We start from the raw sequence: 16,658 nt of genomic DNA on the forward strand, positions 1-16,658 counted from the left end.
AATTTTAAAAACAAACAAGACAACTAGGGGTTGCCATGTTGGACACAAAGTTTCCTTCCACTGTTACTTAGTCCCTGAACAACACAGAAGTGTGAGAACAGCTTCACTGTTCAATTCCCTACGTTCACACGGCAACCCACACGGCAACGCTGCAGCTGTCGTTTCACGAGATCACCATGGAAACGGGGTCAACAAACCTCGGTGCGTGTGCATCGCGGCGTTTCGGCTCGGTCTGAACGGCTGACGATATGCGCTTGGGCACGCGGGTGTTGCACATCCCTTCCCTTTACAGAAGCGGTACGGTGTCTTTTGCGATGCCTGCCTGAAACCGGAATCAAACCACGCCAACATCAGCTGAAGAATTCAAAGCTGAGAGTAGCAGTAACCCCCCCCTACACATGCACTCTCAGACACACTCACACAAACACGCACTCTCAGACACACACACACACACACACACACACACAAATACGCACTCAGACACTCACACACACACACACACTCTCTCAGACACACTCACACAAACACGCACTCTCAGACACACACACACACACACACACACACACACTCTCTCTCAGACACACTCACACAAACACGCACTCTCAAGACGCACACACTCACACACACATTCTCACACACACACTCCTACAGCCCACACTCTCTCTACACACATCTACCAACACACACAGTAGCAGATCCATATGCAAGCAGGCCGCACGTGACATCCACCCCGCTTTCCACATTCAGGTGGGAGAGTGGAGGCGGGAAAACGGAATCAGAGAGCCTCGAGTCGGGGGGCGCAGACTTCCACTCCGATCCACGAACACTGATAATAAATATCAAGCGTGGAAACTGTTATCTAATCTTAGTTTTTTTTCCTGCCTTCAGCCCACTGCAACATTCCTCAGGAGTCCAATCACAATCCAAGGCAAGCAACAATTCGTTTTTTATTTTTTTATCCGGACGATGCAGGAACTACAATTATATAATAGCTTTTCCGCTTCAGTACCGGCATAAAGGAGAAATCGGGAGCACGTTGGCAGCTTGTGCTTCTCCTCAACGCCGTGAGGACAAACTGCCATCGGAATGCGTGTCCCTCGTTACAATTAGATAAGGAATTTAAAATTACAGCGAGATCCAAGCAAGCGAAGATGAGCGAAAAATGAGATAAGCATCGTTCGCTGCCTTTTAAAGAAACAGCTCTCGCCACAGCCATTCAAATTTCTTGCATAGTGAACGCGGCAAAGAAATGCGAGATTAAATCGGCGCCCGTAAAAGGCAGTTTTAAAAAACCCATATATACGTAATTGTCCTCGGATTTGAAAGAGCTATCCTTGACATGCACCGATGGCACCAAACCTGCCTGCAATTTGACATTCCCCAGGCCAGGGTCTAAAGCATATTCCTGTCAAGGGTGTGCTCAACTGTGGCCACTTCCACTCACCGGAGCCAAAGCCGCCATCTCCGCTACAGCCTCGCTCATACGTCTCCATAAACGCCCATATCTGCCAGTGTCTCTGAACGGGTCCAACGGCTAACCGAACCAGAGCTACAGACACACATATATATATATATAGCTCTTGTTCTTACAGCGCTACTTTAATGGAACCTGGCTAACAAACGGCTAAATTACACACTTGGCGTAAGTAACCGAAAGCACTCGTGAGGTGACCAGCTCATGAGTCCTTAGATCATTATGATGGGGATGAGCAGATATCAAGCATGGCTTCACACTGATGTGGATGGAGGTCACGTTGAGGAGATTTAAACCCAGTAACGGGTCATGAAATTACGTACAGCAGGCAGCAGTTCAGATGCTAGATAAATGCCACCTACACAGACTTTTAGTTTAGTTTATTTATTTGACGATTCACTTTAAAAGGACAATTACATGGTTGCAAACACCGATGTACATGCACAATTAAAAGAGCATCAAGGACAACACAAAAAGTCACAAGACTTATTTCCATCGCGGTCCTTGCTGTAGCTAGATGACTTGGCCAGGATGCTACTGTCGTAAGCAATGGCAGTTGAACTCCAGAGGTGGAAAGGTGAAGGCCCGTGCTTTTCTGATGCAGACTGGTTATGGTAAATGGTGAATGGACTGCATTCATATAGCGCTTTTATCCAAAGCGCTTTACAATTGATGCCTCTCATTCGCCAGAGCAGTTAAGGGTTAGGTGTCTTGGCTCAAGGACACTTCGACAAGCGCAGGGCGGGGTTTGAACCGGCAACCCTCCGACTGCCAGACAATCGGTCTCACCTCCTGAGCTATGTCGCCCCGTGTTATCTTATGCCACTCATCTGAACGGCCGTGCTTTGGAGCGGACTTAATCCAGGCTCACCACGAACGACCAGTGGCTTGGGCCGCCACAGATTCCTTCCACTATAAATGCTAATGGTGTCATTACTGCTCTGCAATCTTTTTTAGCGGGAACGCTCATTGCTCTAATGAACCTCTGAAAGAGAGTTAAATGCCTTAATTATCATACATTTCCAAAAAGTATATACAGTACATTCCTTTCATTTGTGAAATCTGAGGGGAAGGGTACAGGGCTATAGAACCTAAAGGCAACAATCTCAATGGCCATATATGATGTGCAAATTGATATCAATTGACACAACGATCAAATAAACTACATGGGACTCTCTCCGTGCCGACGAATCTCCAGCTTTAAAAAAAGTCTTGGGGTATTTTCCAATGCAGAACGCTGCACACAAAAAACCGAACAGGAAGAAACACAAATAGACGGCTTCAGATTCCCCCGTGTCCTCAATTATACTGTCGCGGTTCTGGTTCATTTTCCCTCTGGTTTGGATCGTTTTTTTGGCGGAGTAGGTTTGCATAGGGGCGAAGCAGAATTAGCCAGTGCCGTTTGTGCTCGGGGCTAATTAATATGTGGCACGCGGTACCCACCCCCCAACTCCCCCCCCCCCCCCCACTTTTTGCCAGAGGGAATGAGAGCCCTGTTCAATGCGCTGGTGAAGGCATCAATCACAGCCCCTGGCCAGCTGGAAACAGAGCATGGAAGTCCATTCCAAATCAGACCCCCCCCCCCCCCCCCGCACCCCTCTCACCTGAAACGCCTCACTTCCTCGTTTCGCAGAATCAGGATCCCAGACCTCCGTTTCCACTTTCCCTTTCTCACCGCATTAATTCCAGAAGGTTCTCGGAGATCTGAACAAGCCACCCACCTCCAAAAAGTCGGATTAGGGTGCTGTACCCACAAAAAAAAGACAACACAAAGCTAATAGTTGTTAAGGGCTCAGAATCGGTCACTTGGTCACAGCGTTCATGTAAAGCCAAGTCAGATCTGACAGTCAGCTCCCCAGGTGGCAATAAAAACTGGGAAATGGGTAAGGAGCTGGTCCAGTAACCTAAAGGTCACAGGTTCGTTTCCCCGGGTAGGACACTACCCTTGAGCAAGGTACTTAACTTGCGTTGCTTCAGTATATATCCAGCTGCATAAGATGAGTAATGCTTAAAATGGTGTAGTCGCTCTGATAACGTCTGCAAATGCCTGTATGTTAGTAATCATTCAGAAGCTAAAGTCCCTCACAAACATGACTACAAGTGCACAGCCTAAGTAGCTACAGTAAAAACTTAGAGGCTTGTTTTCCCATGTTACAGACACATTTCGTGGGGGCGGAATTATTAAAGTTTACATTGAGATCATGGGTAATTCACATTCACCAGCATTGATCTCTGAGGCTCGGTCTGCCTGAAGATTATAACCGTAGAACCTCACACAGTAGTGAGCGTGCAATTTTTCAGCTACTACACTGGAAATGTTGGAAACTGTACCAGGGCGTCATATTCCGTCATTTAAATTCATTACGCATTTAGCGCGCTCTTACATAGCATTTCATTGTATCCCTTACAGTGATATTCTGACATTTCGGTTAGTACTTGCTCAGTACACGTGTCTACCGAATCGACGCACCTTCGTTACCAGTCTCGCATGTAACGCAAGCCTCACGACTTTGCAACACTTAAGTTACAAGTTATGCAGGTGTCAACACCACATGAATAGGCATTCAGTGCCGTGAATGCAGCAGGAGATTTGTGTGAGATACGAGCCCACGCTCATGATCGATTGGTCACAGGGTTGCACAAAACGCGGAGGTTCGCACAAATGGAGGAGACTGAAGTGGCTCCATTTTCTGTTCTATTCGTCATCCGGCGCCATTGAATGTACACCACACACAGTAGTCTGCTGTGTCACGCACATGACTAACTTTACCAAACTTTTCCAATTGGGGAAAAATTGGTAAATTTGGAGGAGAGGCTGACTGAGGAAGTGAGATTCTCTGCTGCTGATTTTATACGGATGGAATTATAAACTGTCAGTCTGTTTGACATTTGGGATTTAGGGGTCCTTTTATGATTTGGAGAACAGGCCCGAGGCAGTTGTCATCAAACCTTTTTAGCAGACGTTCCAAATTTTCTGACACTCTTGCTTTTGTGATTGCATTTCCCCACAAGTGTGAAACCCCCCCCCCGCCCAGTTTTTACCTCAAAGGCCACTCCAGTCATTTTGTTTCTTTGTTTGTGATTTGCAGAGCAGAGCCGCACAGCTCAGCTCCGCCTCCTGGCTTGATGACATCACGTTTCCTCAGCTGACCCAGTCTCCGTGACCCTATGAATTACCTTCAGGGAAACGTGACGTGAAAATTCCGAGACCATCATCAGCGACCAGTATTTGCTGGCCATATCGGCCGATGCAAATCCCGAGTACTCCCCGTCTTACATTACAGCACGAATGCGAAGTCCAGCCACAGTCATGGAAGAAGCAGATGAGCACAGGCATTTATGAAGGAAAAAAAAAAAAAAAAAATATATATATATATATTATTGGTATTACAAAATATTTCCACATTCTTATTAAGCAGACAGACAGCATGAGCTGCCAGGTCTCAGTATAGCTTTAGTTTGGCTCGTAAAAATGCTAAATTAAAAATATGTAAAATTACTATAACTAGGCTACTTTTTGAGCATGACATTTTCACTAGATGTACTGCATCTACAGTATATCATACTGCATCTCCTCTCGTGCATGTATGTTATATTATCATACTAGCCCATCACAGGGGCCATAATTTTAGTTTATTGGCTGATACTGATTTAAAAATGCTATTTCAGACGACAACGATGGGGTTTTACAATATTAAAATATTACAATATTATCGTGTGTGCCCAAGTACATCGGTGCAACTTTCATATGAAATTTTAAAAAACTGCTTATTTCCCTCCTGTGGCATTACTAACCTGAAAGCAGACAGACCATAATAGTGGGTACTAATGCAATCTAACATCACAGAATAGGGGTAATTCAATGAAATGCCAAGGAAGGGCATTTTTTGTTTAAAAAATGTATTTAATCAGGATCAATTGTGTAATACAGACTGAAGCTGAACACACCTCTTGCACTGTAAAATTACTGTTTTTACCTCCAGCATTTTGCTAAGTGTTAGGTAGCGGAGACAACTTTCCCTTTTGTTCCCTCAGTCCACAGCATTTGGCTTCAAGACAATGTACCAAGCGCCACACTCATAATCTGGTAAACTAGCCTTAGACAAGGCTTTCTGACGAGAGGCCCTTACTAAAGAGAATTACCAAAGAACTTGGGACGAACCGGATTAATTATTTCCGATGAATCAAACCATGACTTCAATACAATGCGTATAAGACAGATCGCAAAAGCCATTGCGTGCAGTGAAAACACTGTGAAATGAGGTCCACATTTCTTTGCGAGATACAGATGAGGACTCTGTGATTATTTTTAATTGCTTCTTCTAGTGCTCTGCTCTACTACGTTTGCCATTACAGCAATTATTCGGCAAATCACTTATTTATTGGACAGGAAACTGGAACAATTAAAAACACTGAGACAATGCAGAAGCCAGAACCAGATGCTTCCCTAAACAGGTTAAATTTTTGATCACTTGTCCTCAACAGGAAGTTGGTTTCAAAATGAACAAAAATGTAAAAAAAAATAAATAAATAAATAAAAAAACTGAAAATGGTTTAGTGTACTTTAAAAGGTTAAGAATTGTCACATTTATAGCTTTAACAGAAAAGGCATTTTTTAAAATAAAAACATTTACATTCTATATTTCATACCCTGGATACAGTATGTAGGCCTATGTCTATTAAATGGATCAAATGCGTTCAGCCTTTTGCATCAAATCAAAAACAGAAATAAATCAAGAGCACGAGACTCCACATAAACCGCTGTGCTTTTCACTGCTCCACCTGTTACAGCAGTTCTTCCTTTCCTCACAGACCAGCTCCACACCGAACACACAGAGCGCAGCGAATTATCAGGGAAGAGAAAAAAATACCCAAGAAATCCTGGAAATCTATCAGAACAGGCAGGAATGACACTGACAGGTGGAATTTGAGTTAATGCACCTTAAGGGGACAGAGAGAATGGACCGGGTTTTAAAAACCCATCCTGCGTGGTTTCTGGGGGAGCTGTTGCTAGGTTACGATCAGGTTTAAAAAAAAAAAAAAAAAAACTGAAAAGAAAAGAAAAAACAAGTGGGCTGCTCTTGTTTAATCCGATGCAAGATTTTTGCAACCCAGTTTTAAAAGGCTTAAAAGTTCCAATGGACAGATGTGGTGCTACTTCATGTATGTGTACTGATGACTAAATTAAGCCCCGCCTTCCCCACCACCACGCACAGACACACACACACACACACACACACACAAAAGGACAGTTTAAGGCTTCAGTCCAAACTGCTGCAGGGTGTATTTTTTTAATACCGCACACAGCAATGATTTGAAGAGGGACAGCGCACCAGATGCCAATCGTTCGGCTAATGGAAGTGGACGGATACACCCTTATTCTGCAATGCTTCCTTTTCACCCGCCACTTCCTTCATGGCTCAAAATGGCGGCGGGTCAGGTACAGGAGAGCAGCACGCTTTTTATCCGGAGACGTCCCGCTGCACTTATACTGTCGATGGATGACCTTGGCGCCCGGCTTGCTGTGTGTGTGTGTGTGTGGTCGAGGGACGTCGGCTGTCGAGACAAACCACACACACACACACACACACACACACACACACACACATACACATGCTCGCAGAAATGCATTTTGCAACAGCGCAATAGCCAGAGTTTTTTTCAGCGCCTCACATTCAATACTCGGCTGAATAATCCTCTCTTGCGAGAGCCCCATCAAAAATACAGTGCCAGTCACGGAAGGGCCAAAGGTGAGCAGCAGGGAGCGCTGGGAAGGCCCGCGTAACGACTGCATTACCATAACAACCAGGCCGTTTCCACGGCCACCGCATTGCGCCGCTGAATGGCTTATCGTCGTCTGAGAATGAAGTAACCTTTTCAACAATAGGAAAAATGTTGAGAAATGTAAAAAAGGAAATTGGACACCCTTTGTCACGTCCAAACGTGGAGCCCCTTATAATTGTGTCTGGAGTCGCTTGCTGTGTGCTACCCAGAACCTGCCGAAGGACCACAGCGCTGATATGGCGCGCTCGCCTACACCGGGCACGCAGTACCACAGGAGAGATGTAGCAACATTCAGCGGAGCACGGCGTGATGGCACCTGGCAGCCCATGAGACCTCGCCATATTGCTCAGAGGAATTAATGTGGGCGGCGGTATCCCACAGAACCCTGGCAGTCTTAATTACGAGTATTGGAGAATAACAAGGAGTATTTCTATGCCTCTTGATGAACAAACTCATTTGCATAACGATTGGGCCATTTGCCACATATAGCAGGCATTTGATTGCCCCCCCACCCCCTTCCCTCCATCCTTCCACCCCCCTCCCCCTACCTTTCATCACCAGCAACAGTAAATCAGGCTCATGATCTGTGCTTTTCCCAGAGTGGCTCGTTACAGTGGAACAAAAAAAAAGAAGAAGAAAAAAAAGAAAGACAATTCCGTGCTCCATTTTAATCACTCAATTCAATTCTCAGCAGCGACATTTCCAGCAGATAAAGAGGTGGTAATTTGCAGCTGATGTTTAATTTTGTTCTGTGTGAATATGTGGTTTTTATTTATTTATTTATTTATTTTTAGTTGATGAGGGGACGACAGAAAATAGCCATAATTTGTTTCTCCTGATTACGGTGGCTAGTAGTCGTGATTGGCTCTGAATTATTTTTTAAATGTAAAAAAAGGTGTCAGATTAGAAATTCTTCTAGATTCCCAAACAACCGTTTATTGAGTATTGACTATTACACAGGAGCAGTGGAGAAATTTGGAGATGCCAATATTCCTATGCCCCCCAAAAGAATATTGGCATCTCCAAATTTCCTGACTCTGTGTGTGTGTGTGTGTGTGGGGGGGGGGGGGGGGGGGTTGTGTGTTAAGATCAAATAATTTTGGCATTCATTACCAGAACAGTCATTGGACATAAACACACCCCCCCCCCAAATTATGAATCATATATTGAAAGCAGAAAAAGACCATAAGACAGCTTTTACCTCCCGTACATCTAGATGGGCTGCAACTATTAAGATGCCAACGAAGGGAATCAAGCAAACAGCAAACTAAGAAAAGCGTCATTTTAAAGTTAGTGGTAAGCACCTCCAATCGTTTAAGAAACCTACACACATTTGGGGGTTTTTATTTAGCGCTGATTTGGAGGTGGGGAGGGTAAAATACAAGCAGCAAATGACTGAACCCACACATTCAGCATGTTGAATATCTAGATTTATTCAAAAAGATTTCCGGTCACAGACATTTGTTTCAGTCTGTTCTAATCACTGTTTGCTACTATCTCTCATTTGTCCTGATCAGCGTGAGATTTCTCATGTAGAGGTCAAACAGCCATTATCTCTCTTTTTAAATGATAAGAATGAAATTTCTCATGCAGAGGTCAAACATCTATTATCTCTCTTTTTAAATGATCAGAGTGAGATGTCTCATGTAGAGGTCAAACAAGCCATTATCTCTTTTTTTTCATTATCAGTGTGGGATTTCTCACGTCAAACAGACATTACCTCTCTTCTTTAACTATCAGAGTGAGATTTTTCATGTAGAGGTCTAAACAGCCATTATTTGTTTCTTCATTATCAGAGTGAGATTTCTCATGTAGAGGTCAAACAAGTCATTATCTCTCTTTTTTTCATTGGCAGATTGAGATTTCTCATGTAGAGGTCAAACAATAGCCAGGCAATTCCCAAATTGGCACAGTGCGAGATTATCCGACTAGCAATAACATGATTATCTGGAAAGCTCCACAGCCACAGTGCAAAGAATCTCAATGCAACGCATTCTAGGCCTTCTCTTCCTCTGGGCCTATTGCAATATTTCATCATTTCTGATGGGGCCAGCACCTCCAATGCTGTACCATCACAAATACATTACATTATAGGCATTTAGCAAACGGTCTTTTCCAGAGCGACTTATACAGCATTTTTCATAGCATTTACACTGCATCCAATTATACAGCTGGATATATACTGAAGCAAAGCAGGTTAAGTACCTTCGTAATCAAGGGTACAATGGCAGTGTCCTACTGGGGAATCGAACCTTCGACCTCTAGGTTACAAGACCAACTCCTTACCCATTACACTACACTGCCGCCCCAGGGTGACACTGGCGCCCCTTTGACAATGCACTGCCTGCCAATCTCACAGACGTTGCAGGCGGGGTTCCGGTTTGGAGTCAGAAACGGGTTTCGCTGAAACAGAGGCGGCGGGAAACACACGCAGCCTATGCTAATCTCCGACCTGTGACCCACATATGCTCAAAATGCCCGGCTGAATAATAATAAATGTAAACAATTAAATATCGGCAAAATACCGCACTGCAAACACCCAGTGCTGTGGGCAGGGCGACACAAGGCTTTTCCCCCCGGAACCAATCCGCATCCAGTACATTGGAATCACAGACCATATTTGTATGTGCTGTCATTACAGTAATTGGCAAAAGCATGAGATAATCCACTGCAGGTAAACACACACTGTGCAAATACCCATGCGCAGTACATTTGCATCGACTGAATCTACCTCCCCCACCTGGCGTGACATACACGCACACGTCCATTCACAAAGAGTTGTACTGATACTGTACCACCGAACCCAGCTGCCTAACTTTGACATCTATGAGTGGATTAAATGTTTTGTCCCACTTTATTATTTCCAGCTTTGCAAACTATGGTGGTTCTTCTTGCTTTCACTTCTAAAGTGTCATTGTGTGAGAATTTCTGTTACTTTCAAAATATTTCCTCCCCTGTGCAAAATCTGATAGAGCCACCGCTGTCGTTTCCAAGGATTAAATATTATCTTCTGCCAGGATAAATATTAAAATGAGAAAGCCTGTTCTTCAGTATTTTAGCCGCTTATAAAAATACCCTCCCATTGGCACAGATACATGGATACAGGGAATATATTCTATTAATAACCAACAAACTCCAGTGATAGAACTGGAAGATCACATCTGCGTACGCCCACAAACAACCACACACTGCAAAATTCAGTGCTCCTCACCAGTTTCACAGGAGTGGAGAAACAACAGTGGAATCCTGGCACGCTTCGACTTTCGGTCTTCAGAAAGGCAGAAATTTCGCCGATGAGAAGTTCGGGAAAAGTTTTAAAAAGAAAAGAGCTGCCTGAGTGAATTCAGAAGCGTTTGGCGCGAGGTCGATCCATAACTTCGATCCGAAGAAACCTGGCATGCTTCCCCTATGCCACCTTATTACCCCCAAGCTTCAGAATCAAAAAGAAAAAAAAAAAATTACAGAACAAAAAAAAAGGCATAGATTTATAAAGCACAAAGATATACAGGCAAAAGATACACTTCAAACTTCAGGTTGAGCAGAATAAAAAAAATTGCATTTTATTCGAAAGCTCACAGTTAGTTTTGCTCTGTATTTCTTATTTCTATATCATAAACAGATATCAAAGTATAGAGCAAAATCTTTGAGCAATAATAGCCCAGTATCACAATAATTGGTTGATATTCAAGGAAACCACAACAATCACAGGGCCAGAATAAGCATTAACCTGGCCACCTCAGTCAAAGTACATGTCATGTCTTTTTTTTTGCAGACAGGTGATGATTTGCCAAAAAATGCACACCACACAATTTGCGCCTCTAAACAGCCAAACAGCCAAACAGCCAAACAGCCAAACAGTCAAACAGTCAAACAGTCAAACAGCCAAACAGCCAAACAGCCAAACAGCCAAACCGCCAAACGCCAACCGAAACACCAAGAAAGAAAAGCAAACCGGCGAGCGGCCCTTAGAGAGGGAAGCGAGGGGGCTCTGAGGAGGGGGGGGGGGGGCCTTCCCGAACGCCACTTTCCGTTTTGGCGGTGATTAACGGCGGCAATTTCGAGGGACAGCGCGCCCCTAAAAGGGTGAGCGGTGAGAGATAAGCCCGGCCCGGTTAAGCGCCGGGAGGCCAGACGGTCCTCATCACGATCCGCCCCCGGAGCTCGCTGCCGCAGAACAAGCTGACGGGACGAGGGGGGGGGGGAGGGGGGGAGGGGGGGGACTTCATTAGATCAGAGGCAGCTCTGCTCTACAAGGGGTGGGGGGGGTGGGGGGGGAACAAGCTAAATGTTTAGCTAGATCAGTGGCTCCCAAACGCTTTTTGTTTTCTTCCTCAAGCGCTTTTTGTAAGGTGACTATGCATCAGAGGTCTTAACTACTGCTTGTATTTTGCAGTCGGTTGTTGCCGGTTCAACCCGCTTGGGAAAGTTAACTTCGGTCCTAGCAGAACCTAACCCCTGCACCGACCTCTCTAAATGCTCTTGGTATGGTATACACTTTGTAAGTCGCTCGGATAAGAGCGCTATAAATGCTGTAATGTACATTAATTGTAATAGGAAATGTTCTTCTAAGCCACCTCCCACCAACTTGGGTTCTGCTTGGATGCTATTTCCTTTTTTTTGTTTTAATGGACTTTTTCTTATTCCTTCAATCCTCACCGTGCAGCACAACCCCGCCACCCCCCACCACACCTGCTGTCTCTGGCAGCGCCCCCACCCCCACTTTGAGAACCATTGGGCTAGATTTTTCACGCGTTTCCAGATCAGACTTTTAAGGGCCAGCCGAACATCTTCCTTGAGGTTCGATATTGCTTACCGACTTGAACTAAACTGAATATTTTTTAAAAAACATTAAAAATTTTAATTATTAATAGCTACTTATTAAAGGATGTTGAGGCAAACTAATAATAAATTTCCCCCGTAGCAGTCAGCGGCTCACTTAATGCTTCAGCACAGAACACAAATCCAATGCAAGTTCATTCCAGGAGAGTAAAACTGAAAAATCGAATCGCTAAGCAGCGTTGGGGAGGTTTCGTTCACGGGTTTGAACACTCGCCAAATAGCACCCTCTGGGAGGCTAAGGCGCTGGCCAATCGAAGCAGGGCATGACAGAGAGGACACCTGCAGGCTTGGCTTTGCAATCAGTTTTGAGTTTTCCTGACATAAAAAAAAAAAAAAACCTTTACAAGCTAAAAAACATCAGGATCCTTAAATGTACTTGATAAGCCGATTCACTTTCATTTTAATGTACCCTGGCATATAACAAATGATCCTTTGGTTTAATTGACTTGAAAACCCCTTATGCAGGATGTGTCTTCACACTGGTGCATATCTTCTGGTTCGGTCACAAATTTTTTTTTTTTTTTTTTTTTAAACAAATCTCTAACCAAAAATACAAAAATAAAGACAAAAGCCAGTGTCACTGTCTCCAAATAAGGAGAGCAATCTAGGAGCATTCATGTGTGTTCTCAACCTGCAGCCCTGCCATGGGTATTATTAAAGAAAAGAATGCTTTAGATTGCAGATCTGTACAGTATGTGCTTCTGGATGGGTCAAAAGAACATTATTATTGTTCATCTACTCAACAATCCCACATTCATCCATACTGATTGAAAATGGATAATGACCCAAGTGCTCGAGTGCCTTGCATTGCCACCTCCCACAATGCATTGCCAAATGAACAGGACATAATTGATGGGGCACATAAGTTGTGTGTGTGTGTGTGTGTGTACATACACACACACACACACACACACACACACAAAGTATATATATATACATATATACACACATAATATAGCTTATATATATTTAGTTATATACATCCTATATGTACCTTTTTACAATGAATAACAAATCAAAAAAGATTTTGAGAGAGACTGTTGGGTGTTTAATGAGCATACAGTAACTGTGATGTCACAAAGGACAGAGCCAGCGATCCTGACGTTCCGCCATGTTCTGAGGCTGATTTATGGAGGACTGTATCGCGGAATGGCTGTCATCCTGATTGGGAGCGTTTAGATGTCCCCAATCTCAATTTGCCCTTCAAGGCTGAGATTTCAACGGTATAGAACGAGCTGACAAAGTCAATAACTTTCGCTTCAATTACTTTCCCTGTAAGCAAAGAAATGGTTGTAGCAGAAAAGGCGGTGAGAAAGACTCTTTTGTGTTCCTTTAATCAAGCAGCGATGTGCGGCTCCTACACTATCAAACACAGTAGTATTTGAGTACAAATATGTGTTTTATTAATGGGAATTTCAAAGCAAATGTAATATTTAATATGATATTCCTTATTTTCACTTCTCAGCAGGGATACTTGTCCAAAAGTTCATTTATTTTACTTTACCTGAGAGCCAACCCGTTTTAATTTCTTTTGTGGTGTCATAACCTCATGTGCATCAGCCTCACTTGCTCTCCCACAATGCCCCGAATGCATTTCTTCATTTGCTTTTATGAATCATGTCAATCATTCTCTTCCACCCTCCCCTGAAAGCATACTGAGCTGCAACATTCTTCACTAAGCTGTATGTACAGTACGTTCCACACAGTCAGCAAACAGGTTTGCATCTCACAGTGCGCATTTTCAGTTTTTTTTTTTTTTTAAATTCCAGTTTACGCAGTAGCATGATCACATGGTGACAAGCAAACGGGGCCCAGGCAGTGAACCCTACTGCATTCTGGAGTCTCTGTCCAAACATGTCTTGAGTGAGACGGAGATCACAGTTTGAGGACACATGCCCACATTTCGGCAAATAATAAATGGCTTCGGCCCCAAGTGCTTGAGGACAGCTGTCTGCCTGCATGCGCTGTGAAAGCAGACACAGGCACGGGGTAAAACAGACTGCAGGTGGCCGGAAGCTTGAGTGGCAATTCAGCACGCTCAGTGTTGTTGTGTACAGACCTGAAGCACTCTCATCGGTAGAAGCAGCGTCTGGGCTCTAGGTCTGTGTGCCTTCCAACTGATTAGGTAATGGAGAGCATTCAAACAACCAACCGACAGAGCATAATGAACAGAGCATTATGAACTGTGCTTTATGAACTGTTCTAAACACCAGTGACTGTATACATGAAAGAACTACGTCATAATGTCCTTCAACAAGTGTCATGGCCTAGTCAAACTAAGAGGAAGCCACCTGTGGTTCTAAGATACTCAATTCAATTGTTTTTTTTTTTTTTTTTTTTTTTACAGAGACACTGTCACAAGGTGCTTTACAGAGAAAATGGAAAGGAAAATGGGCAGAAACCAGGCCTGAACACTAAAAAAGCAAGCAACGAAGGCAAAAAAAAAACTAAAAAAAGAACTGGCAAGAAAAACACTCAAGCACTCAGAAGGTTCCTACAGCTAACACTTCTCAGAACCCCAACGGACAATCACCTGCACTTTTTTGTATTTACCCAGTGGGCGCTTCACAAAGTGGAAGGAGGTTCTCTTCACACAAACCCAATGTTGCTGAATGAGAAAAGTCAGTCGATCCATCCATCAGGGACTAAGTCATTTGTCAGAACTACAGGGGAAAAAAAGCACAAAATCAAAACAAATGGGACCAATACCTGCACAAGAGGGGTTAGAGGACCAAGATAAGAAAACAAAAAAAACAAAGATGAGCTCAGGCCAGCCTGCAATAGGCTACTGACTCAGACCCACTCGCCCAGTTCACACAAACTTATTCCGAACAAGACCCCTCAAAAATGGACACCATCCCCTCCTCTCAACAACACTAGTTCTCTCCAATGGGAATTGTGCTATTTGCAAGAAATAAGGAGCAATGCACTCGAGAAACAGAGCACATGACTAATCCATCATCCACCAATCAGCAACCTACCTCGATTGCTGCCACAGCATTCTAAAACACGTTCATGCATGTGCACCACAGCACATCTTATTGTGATGTCACTTCCTCACCCTCAGCCACCAATCAACGACCTACCTTGATTGCTGCCACAGCATTCTAAAATGGATTCATGCACGTGCACCACAGCACATCTTATTGTGATGTCACTTCTTCCCTCTCATGCGAATGCCTAATGCTCACAGCATATAGATTCCAGAAAGAGCACCTTAAAAATCACCTCTTAAAATTATAATTAGAAAGGATGCATGCATGATAAATCAATACACTTCCCCTTACAAGACATTGCACTTGTGGTGCTTAGGACATGCTTCTTTCCATCAAGGCCACCTATATATATATATATATTATTTTTTTCCCATCAGGAAACTCATGTTTTTTCTGAGCCACAAGGATTTAAGAAAATGTCAAAGCCCTAATTTAAATGCTATTTGACGGACTGCTTGCACATTACGCTCATATGAACACTTTCCCGGAAGCACTCAGTGGAGAAGTTTATTAATTGTTGATGTGGGACTCTGGAATATGAATTTTAATGCCAGAGGTTTTATTAAACCAGCTCATCACCATGAATATAAATACCAAAGGTCCCAGAGAGGATGTGATATTCAATGAGGAAAACAGGTGAGTAAACATCATTATGGATTACGTACAGAATCCTGGAAATTAATATTAGTGTTTCAAGTGATTGTTATTTCATAATTCATTATGAATTTTAATTGAACCGCAGTACAGTAATTGTACAGCACACATTCTGTCTGACAAAAAATTCCCAGTGCTGCACCAGAGGTCACTTGGTAATTGGACAGTCAAATATGACCTATGTGCTAGTGTAGAGTGATACCTGATTGTGTGAGCGTGTGTGCGTGTGTGTGCGTGTGTGCATGTGTGCGTTAAGTCGTATTACTCTTCTGAAATTATTTGGCTTCCAGGGGGTGTTTTCAGTAATTGTAAAATGCTTCACCCACATTCTCTTTTTTAAAAATAGAACTGAACAGAGAATGCCTTTTCAGCGTCTTAGCTGGTATTTACCGACAGTCATTATGGAGCCTATAGCCTGGGGCTTGGATTCACAAAGTAGGATTACAGAGTTAGCCGGATAACTGAACTAAGTAAAAACCCAGAATAGCTCCTTTTAATTAAGTCCATGTTTCAGATTTGGGAGGGTTCCGGGTTCAACTCAGGGCAGATATCCAGCCAACTCATGAAGCAGATTTATGGACTTAGCTGGAAATCCCGGAACCCTCCCAAATCTGGAACATGAACTGAGGTAAACGTGGGATTGTTCTTGTTATCCTTGTGTTTGGAATCTTTTGACCTCAGACAGCGTACCATTACTTAACACTGCCTTGCCCCATTACATTACAGCAGTGCCCCACCCAGGAATCGAACCTTTTACCTTTAGGTTACTAGACCGGCTCCTTACCCATTATACTACACTGCCCTCCCTTTCCCCTCTACATCACCAGTCACACTCCCAACATCTTATAACACCGATTAATGTCCTGTAAACAAGCGATTTCACGGTGGTCGACAGTTGACCATCAACACAT

The 16,658-nt window shown here is 43.6% G+C and overlaps 1 long non-coding RNA gene across 2 annotated transcripts in view; it reads right to left on the reverse strand.

Annotated features, from left to right (window-relative positions):
• Positions 1 to 16,658, reverse strand: part of LOC135245269 (uncharacterized) — a 59,680-nt gene that overhangs the window by 38,019 nt on the left and 5,003 nt on the right. For both annotated transcript variants that reach the window (XR_010327182.1, XR_010327183.1), the window contains exon 2: positions 198 to 322. This is a non-coding gene — a long non-coding RNA (uncharacterized LOC135245269). The remainder of the gene's footprint in view (positions 1 to 197; positions 323 to 16,658) is intronic.

The sequence above is a fragment of the Anguilla rostrata genome, chromosome 18 (assembly GCF_018555375.3).
Source record: "Anguilla rostrata isolate EN2019 chromosome 18, ASM1855537v3, whole genome shotgun sequence".
NCBI classification, from domain to species: domain Eukaryota; kingdom Metazoa; phylum Chordata; class Actinopteri; order Anguilliformes; family Anguillidae; genus Anguilla; species Anguilla rostrata.